This window comes from Loxodonta africana, chromosome 1 (assembly GCF_030014295.1).
Source record: "Loxodonta africana isolate mLoxAfr1 chromosome 1, mLoxAfr1.hap2, whole genome shotgun sequence".
NCBI lineage: Eukaryota > Metazoa > Chordata > Mammalia > Proboscidea > Elephantidae > Loxodonta > Loxodonta africana.
The window spans coordinates 199,214,121-199,223,271 of record NC_087342.1 but is presented as its reverse complement, the minus strand read 5'-3'; positions in this window follow the sequence as shown (position 1 = coordinate 199,223,271).

The window sequence follows — 9,151 nt, the reverse complement described above, 5'->3', positions numbered from 1 at the left end:
TGGAGAAAAAATGTAGAACAAAGTTCAAACTTACAGAAAAAGACCAGACTTACTGGTCTGACAGAGACTAGAGAAACCCTGAGAGTATGACCCTGGACACCTTTTTATCTTAGTACTGAAGTCATTCCTGAGGTTCACCCTTCAGCCAGAGATTAGACAGACCTATAAAACGAACAGTAACACATGTAGTTTAACCATGTATATGAGACTAAATGGACACACCAGGGGCAAGGACATGAAGGAAGGAGGGGACAGGAAAGTCAGATGAATGGAAATGGGAAACCCCAGGTTGAATGGAGAGTGTTGACACATTGTGGGGTGGCAGCCAATGTCACAAAACAGTACGTGTATTAATTGTTTAATGAGAAGCTAATTTGCTCTGTAAACTTTCACCTAAAGCACAATAAAAAGATGTGCCAACCTATTCTTAACATCAATCTTTTCAGGACCCGTTTAATAAAAAAACAAAGAAAAAATACAGGCTTTTCCTTTCTCTGAATCTACTACTCTGATAAGCAGCTGGCTCTACTTCCCTGTGTAATCTTAGTAAAACACATTCCATATACTAGGAAATATTTATGAAACCATCCAAATGATTGCAACCACTTCCCTCCTTCTATTGTAGTTTTCTTAACGCACACACAAGCACACAGCATCATCAACACATACATGGTTGTGCACACACACTCACATGTGCACACACATATGCCTGAACATTTTCTGGAGTATCTGTCATACAAATATCTCAATATCATCACTTTTCTTTATCTTGGATTTGAGCACACTACATGTTCAGGCTTTTCAATAATATGCTGATAGTGAATTCAGTTTTTTATGATCTGTGGATTAAGTTCTTCCTGGAACTGCCAATTTTACTCTAATATGATTCCAGTATGCTGAGAGAAAGTTATTCTAACTAGAATATGCAGAAGGGTTGAATGTGGCTTCTATACAAGGCATATTTCAGCTTATTCCAAAAAACATTCTTGTAGAGATTAGAGGCTAATCTAGTAGCCAGACCTAGCCAATTAAAACAGTAATTGAAATGGCTGAAAATGTCTTCTTTGGCAGAATTTGGTTATTTTGCTTCATTTTGAGTTTCCTTGAATAATAATAGGGTCAATCATAAGTCTCCTAATTTATTTTCTTGGTTATCTTTTCTGATCAAACAAAAAAAGGGGCTGCCGTGGAGCCTAAATTAAAAACAAAACTGTGATATGTGGTGGTATGAAGGCAAGGATGAAGAAACATAAAATGAATCTTAAGCTAACAGAAGTAAATCTTCTCTGAGTATAGAATATGTGGGAGTTTCTGTTTTGGGTGGCAAGAGTAAGAGAAGGGGAATTCAAGAGGACATAAAACACAAACACAGAAGAGCCATTCTTATAAAACGTAGGTTTTATTTTCCCCAGATTTATAGATTTGTGAAAAGAGAGACTTATACTTTTAAGATATCTGAGGTAAAGAAATAAAATTCAATTTTTATACCATAATTATCTTCCACTAGAATCAGTTGTGTGCTATTAAATGTTTAACAGTTAGCTGGGAGGGGGTGGTTTTTAGCATTTTCAAGTTTCCATGGTGTAGACACTCCCATCGTGGCTGACTTCAATCCATCAACCTATCACTGCAGAATCAAATTTCACAAGCCACTGTGAGCCTGACTGAAGTCATAGTTTTACAAATAAGACAGATTGGAAAAGGCAATCTAGCTGGATAATAAAGACACTGATAGAGGAAATTAGTAGACAAAGATAATCATTTCACAAATTAATTAATCTAAGTCCTGCTGATCAAAATCACAAAACCTGAGAAAGCTCCAATTGTAGTATTGATTTAAAAATAAAAACACTTTTCTATGTCAATCAATGATTCTTTCCCTTAAAACCTTACTTTTCAGCTCAAATCCTCCATGAACTTCCTCTAAAGAAGTCTGAAAGCAGTCACTGTCCCCTTTTTTTCATCCTCTTGGTGCTTAGACAACTTCAAAATGCCATATAACAAGGGGCCTAATGCTACACGTTAGAGTATGGGTAACTTCCATAAATACTGAGTTCTCAGTCCCACCTAGGACCAACTAAATTAGGAAACTTGGAGTGGGGTATAGAACTGGTATTTAAAAAAATTTCCCCAAGTGTTTTATTTGCAATCAGGGTTGAGAAGAACCATACTTCACATTTATTTGCCTATATTTTCACTGAGAGTGCTCTGAAATATGGCTACGTGTCATTCTATTACATTATGAACCTGATAGCTGGGTCATATCTGTAATTCCTTTTTTTCCCTCTTTTATTCATTCTTCCATCCATAGCAAGAAAAATGTGGTCAATGAATAAACACTTTTGATTAAATTCTGAAAAGACTAAAAATATGATGTCTGTTCTATGGACTATAGATCGGATTCACAACTATTCATATTTAATTTTAAGTTTCAAACCAAGCTCAGAAATTTTTAGAAGGATCACATTCATCAAAGCATGTGATAATCAGTAATGATTTTCCATCATTCCAGGCAATACACATGGAACAAATAACCCTTTTGTTTAGAAATGGAAACTAATTATAAATTTGATTTACTGAATTATTATTTTTTTAATAATTTTTATTGTGCTTTAAGTGAAAGTTTACAGATCAAGTCAGTCTCTCACATAAAAACTTATGTACACCTTACTACATACTCCCAACTACTCTCCCCCCAATGAGACAGCCTGCTCCTTCCTTCCAGTCTCTCTTTTTGTGACCATTTTGCCAGCTTCTAAGCCCCTCCACCCTCCCATCTCCCCTCCAGACAGGAGATGCCAGCATAGTCTCAAGTGTCCACCTGATGCAAGTAGCTCACTCCTCATCAGCATCTCTCTCCAGCCCACTGTCCAGTTAGTGAATTATTTTTTCATGGGATTTCTTTACATAGGTGGTGATACAAATATTCTATGCAAAGCAAGCAAAAGTTAATCTTTTCTTCAAAAAACATGAAAAGATATTAAAAATATAGGTGAGGCTTCAATTTTTTTCCAGGAAGGACAAACCATACGATGTTCTATTGTATAATTTCATATGACTAGTTTATTTGCATACTTCTTAGTCTAAGAAAAAAATCTCAGACTATTCACAAATGATCCTGGCCTGTTTTTCAGTTACATAGTCATCATCATTAGCTGCTGCATTAATCTATGAATCTTGGAAAGCCACACTTGGTGGGTAGAAATCTATGCCACTCCCAGGCAAAGCAACTGAGCCAAGAACAGCAAGAAGCACAACAAACAGCAGCTGTGACTCTTTGCATGTGTGGCACCATTTAGGCTAATGCTCAGGATATTGTATCATTTGTCCAAAGGTGCAGCTGCACCAGCTGGCTGACTGTTAAAGGTGGCAAAAACACAGAAGGCAGAAACTGGTACCAATTCTTACCTCTCTCCACACCCACCCAGGCCCTGCAGCACTACGCTGGGCAGTGTTCACAGAAAGCCATGGCCAGCATTCAGGCAATAACATATAGTAATAGAAGTCAGCTAGAGGAGGTCTCTTCATTTGACTGGTAGGTCTTCTGTGTAGGTACATCTGAAATTAAGTGTATCAGTTCACTGCTGTTACTTAACAAGTTGCCCAAAATGAAGGGGCTTAAACAGCAATTATTTATTATACCCTACACCTGTGTGGGCTGGCTGGTGTTCAGATGATCTAGGGTTGGGCTTGCCTGGGTGGCTTTGGTTCTCGCTGCAGTTCTGAGGATTGAATGAGGCAGCCCTAGCCTCTTAGTATTCATTCTGGGGCCTAGGCTAAAGGGTAGGAGCAAACCCAGAAGGAAACACTTCTCATGGGAATGGCAGACATGCAAGAGTGTAAGTGTAAATACACAGGCCTCTTCAGGAAACTGGAACTAGAAAACTGTTACTTCTGCCCATATGCCATCGACAAAAGCAAGTTCTAGGGCCAAGTTCAAATTCAAGCAGAGGATAACCACACTCTACCCATGAAGAGACCAGGGCAAAGGTGTAGATTCAGGAAGAGATAAAGGATTAAATCCAACAATTCAATCTACCAGATAAACCTATCAGTTTTTCAGGAAGAGAGGGATAATGATGATGACAATGATAATAACAGCAACTGATTTTATAAGAGCCCAGCTACTAACCAAAAGGTCATCAGTTTGAATCTACCAGCATGGTCCTTGGAAACCCTATGGGGCAGTTCTACTCTGCCCTACAGAGTCGCTATGAATCAATTTGATGTCATCTGATTTGGTTTTGGTTACATGCACACACACACACACACACACATATATTAAATCTTTACAACAATCCTATAAAACAAGCGCTATTATTCCCTTATTTTACAGACAAAATAACTGAGGTAAGAGGGAGTTCATAAGCAAAGAGACAATAATTGATTTAAAAAAAGATTCTACATCTTACGTGGATTATGCTCTGTACCTTTAGGATTGCCTGCCTCGATACTTGCTGTGTTGGGAGTAGATTTAGATGTCTGTGCCAACATGTCATGGTCATCAGGAACGTGTTGTGGCCATCTCTGGGTTTACCTGCCAAATGCACACATGAATATAGCTTAGTAGCAATGGCTCTCAAAGAAACTAGCAAACACACTCAGTTCAAAAGCTAAAGAATTAGGATAAGCTTAAGAAACATCAGGATGAAATTCTAATGAGAAGTTAAAAATGTTTTTCTTTTTATTTCTTTTTGGTTTGGAGCTTACGTAAATCTATATATCAAGGGACCCTGGGGATTGATAATGGTAATCCTTTGCCCACTTATATCTCAGAGCATTTGGGAAAGATTAATTCCACATAAAAGGGAGAAACAGAAGCCATTATTGTTTTCTCCGGCTGAGGTGGATAATGTGGAGGCTAGAATGGACAACAGACACGGGAGGTCAAAGCAACTTCTGGGCATTCTGCAAATGGCCTGCTTCAGACCTGCCAGCTGCAACTGAGATCAGTAGCAGTGGTTTCTTGTGATTCTTGTAACTTCCCATGTTCTTCAAATGTTGCAGTGGCTTTCTCTGGCCCTCACTTCTCCAGTGGATTTTTTAGCACCTAATTCCCTGTGTTAAACCTTAAGTCTTTACCCTATTGAGGCAAGGCTTACAGTAGGCAAGTTGACTGCTCTAATTGATTAAACCCTATCTGCTTCAGGTGATGTGCGTTGGAAGCTCTTAGACACATAGAAATCAAAACAATCATGGTAGATTTTTTTCAAAACAATTATGATAAAAATATTCTCAGATGTTAAAAGTCTGTAAACTCAAAAATTATCTTAATAGCAATCATCTAGATTCTAAAGTACTGTTAACAAACTAAGATATTGGCTATGTAGAAGGTCTGTGAAGTAACAGAAGAAAAAAAAATACTCTTTACCTTGCCGTAATGACAGGATGTTATTTTTGAGTTTATTTTTAAAATATAGGTCAAAGAACATTTTTTAAAAACTTAATATTAACCAATAATAGAATTAAAAATGAGATATGTCACTTTCAAATCATTTAGTAATATCAAATCAAGCAAAACAAATTAAGAAAGCAAAATTCACTCATTTTCTCTCTCATTTATTCAGCAATTATTTCTTGGCACCCTATCAGTGCCAGGCAGTATTTAAGTCCCAAAGAAACAGCAGTGAACAAAACCCCTGCCCTCATGGAGCTTTTCTAGTGTTGGGATACAGACAACAAAGATGCTAGATAAATACATTATACAGTGTCTCAGAAGAAGATGGTCAGTATGAAAAATAAAGTGGATAAAGACTTCTGGGATGTAAGTTTGCGATTTTAAATAGGGGGTCAAGGGAGGCCCTATTGAGAAAGTGATATCTGAGTCAAGATTTACAGTAGGGAAGGAATGGACCAAGAGGATAATAGGGAAAGGAATTTTTCAGGCATTAAAAATTGTTTTTGCAAAAAGCCTAAGGCAGGATTGCATCTGATTTGTTCAAGGAAGAACAAGGAGGCCAATGTTACTTAGGTACAGAGTCCTGATAACAACAACAACAAAACGATAAGCGATTTAAGAGATAAATTGAGCACTTAGCAAATATTCACAGAGGAAGATCCAGGTGTTTCCAGCTATTTGGATTTTTTAAAAAAACTTATTAATTTAGTTAGCTAATTAATTGGCTGAGTCGAAGGTAGGTAGGTAGTTTTGAGCATGTAATGCATGCACATGGTATAAATTTTCAGCAGCAAAAAGGAGTATATACTGAGAAGTAAGCCTCTGTTTTGCCCCTGCCCTGATCTCTCAGCTCTTCCATCACAGAGGGAATAATGTTAACAGGTCTTCTATGTATCTTTCCAGATACATCCCATGGCTTTTTCCCAATCGAGGTGATTCAGAAAAGTAGAGTGTATCTTTGAGACCTAGACAAAGTTTGCTTTCATAGGCACACCTACATCTTCGAACTTATAATTATAGGCCCCAAAGGAGGAGGGCAAGCCCTAGACACGCTCATCCCAGATGGGTGGGGTAGCGCCTACCTTGTGAAGTCATCAATTGCCTCACGAAGACGCGATCTGTGTGTGGCCACTATTTATTTGGAGGGAGTTATTTCTGTTACTGTATCCAGGGGAAGATTCCATGACTGTCATTTTCTCCCAAGGATAAGAAGTGATTTCACTTAGCATTTGAAAACAGGTGTAATGGGGTGAAAAAAAAAAAAAAAAAAAACTCCAGGCAAAAATAAATAGATAAATAATAATAAAGTGAAAAATAAATGGAAAAATTCTGTGCTTCTTCAATGAATAGGGGAAAGGGACAAAGACTCTTTGTTTGATAAAAGTTAGAAAGTTCAGGGCAATCCAAGTTTTTCCCTTAAGTGTAGCCAAACTATGTGTAATAAATACTTCAGGCTTTCAGACATTTCCCTTGCAGGTAAACAAACAGCAGCCCACAGAATCTCCTGCATTTCTTTGATGTTACAGTGGTCCTCTATTTTATCATGGGCCTCCCAGTCTGATTCTGCTCAGTGAGATGTCCTGCATAATTTTCTGAATAGTGCTGGGAAAAGTATCCTGCAATTATAGTCTCCACATCTCCAACCTTTGTAGGATGTGGAAAAAAGACGCTTTTTCTTCAGAAAGATTCCTATGACCTCAACATTGCCATCACTCCACTACCTAACTCATTTTATAATTACTAGTTTGCATAGGACTTCTCAGTGTAGGTAATCCCAGGAAAATATTAAATCATCATTATCATCATCAGAGGGTGAAGGTAGGGATGCTACCAACCAATCAAACCTTGGGTATCATTTTGAAAAATCTGGAGCAACATTTTTAAGTTTCTTAATGGCACTGGAATGTAAACTCCCTGAGACAACGGCTATTCCCATAGAGCTTAGAACTGTGCCTAGTGCTTAGTAGGTCTGGTAGTTACAAATACTATTTATTAAATGAATGAATGGATAATCCATTCATGAGCAATGTAAATATGTTTCTCCAGTGGATGTTTTGCATGTGTTCAACTTTTTACTTCAAAATAATTATTATAGCCCTTATTGCACAAACTTCACAATTCAGAAGTAAAATTTAACTGCTCAGACTTTTGCTACTATTTTCCTGATGACCTATGTAGTTGGTATCCAGCTTTCCATAGATTGGGAGAGGAGAGTACTGAAGACTTTATCTTAAATTCCACCAGCCCACCACTCTGTTCTCAACCACACTCCAGAGTGAAATTACCAGGGTTGCTACGAATCGAATCGACTCAATGGCAACAGGTTTGGTTTCGGTTTTGGTTTAACCTGGGTGGTGCAAACAATTAAGCACTGAACTACTAGCTGAAGTGCTGGCAGTTTGAACTCACCTAGAAAAGATTCAGAAGACAGTTCTGGCAATCTGCTTCTGAAAGGTCACAGCCTTGAAAACCTTATGGAGCAGTTTACTGTGGACACGTGGGGCCGCCATTCACTGGAATAGGCTTGATAGCAACCAAAAACAATCAATCAGTCTGCAAAATACAACCTTCAAAAGAATTCTATCGCCAGAAGGAAGTCTTTACCTCAGAAAATTCTATATTCTGGAAAAATTTGTTGCCCACCTCTAGAATTTCTTTGATCTGCTGGACATAAATAGCAGGTTCATTTTCTTCAAGTGAAATTTAGAAACAGAACGTATAGCTCAGGTTTTATCTTTTTCTTCCAAAATCAGCTTTGCGGGAAAAAAAAAAAAAAGGAATAAAAGCACTGATGTACCAAACTGAATACTGTTGCTTTATCAGAAAAGAACAACCGTGACACAAGATCACAATGGTCACCTGAGTTGAGACTTCTTTCTAGGGGACCATCTTTGGAATTAAAATATATGTTTAGCTTTGCACTGATGTTCTCCAACTTGTTTCTTCCTAACCTAAAAAATGATCTAAATTCCCTATTCTTTTATATTCTACTTCTTGCTTGCCTAACACATATAAACCACCTCAGAATTTTACTACTAGATTTTTTGTTTTGCCCTTTAAAATTTTTGCTTACTCTGATACATATATTTTGGAAGTGCTTTCTGTCTACAGTAAACCCTCACTTAATCACATATAACTTATGCTTCTGAGTCAATCTGACAATTCAAATAGATTCCATTAAGAGAGAAGTAAATAAGTACAAAGGGATGTTTGAGAGATGACCCCTAAAACAGGTAAAGAAAAAACTCATGCAGTGATGTTCTTCTTTTTCTTTTTTTGCACTCTGTCTCTTCTTCTAACCTAATATTGCACCTTTACTGCCTAACCTGTGCTTCCTTTTCCCATATATCATATCTAGGCCTTTATTTTTACTATCAAAATATAACTGTCCTTTGTTCCATGATGAGATCTGGTCCCTTTTTGGCCATAATCTAATAAAGGAGATAAAGCTAATATATTTATGGGTGCTATCGACGGCATTGGGGTTTTTTTTTTTTTTTTATTGGTTAATGGGTTAATACTTGACACTGCTAGCTGCCAAGTAGCACAATTTTCTGGAGACAATGTCTTAACTTGAACGATGGAATTTCATTTGGTTGATTGATCAGAAGAAGATATATTGAGGATAAAAGTGGCCTTTGGAGCCCCTTAAATGGCAAAACTTGGCTCACTTACTTTGGACATGTTATAAAGAAAGATCAATTGCTAGAAAAAGATATCATGTTTGGTAAAGTAGGGAAAACTCTCATTTTG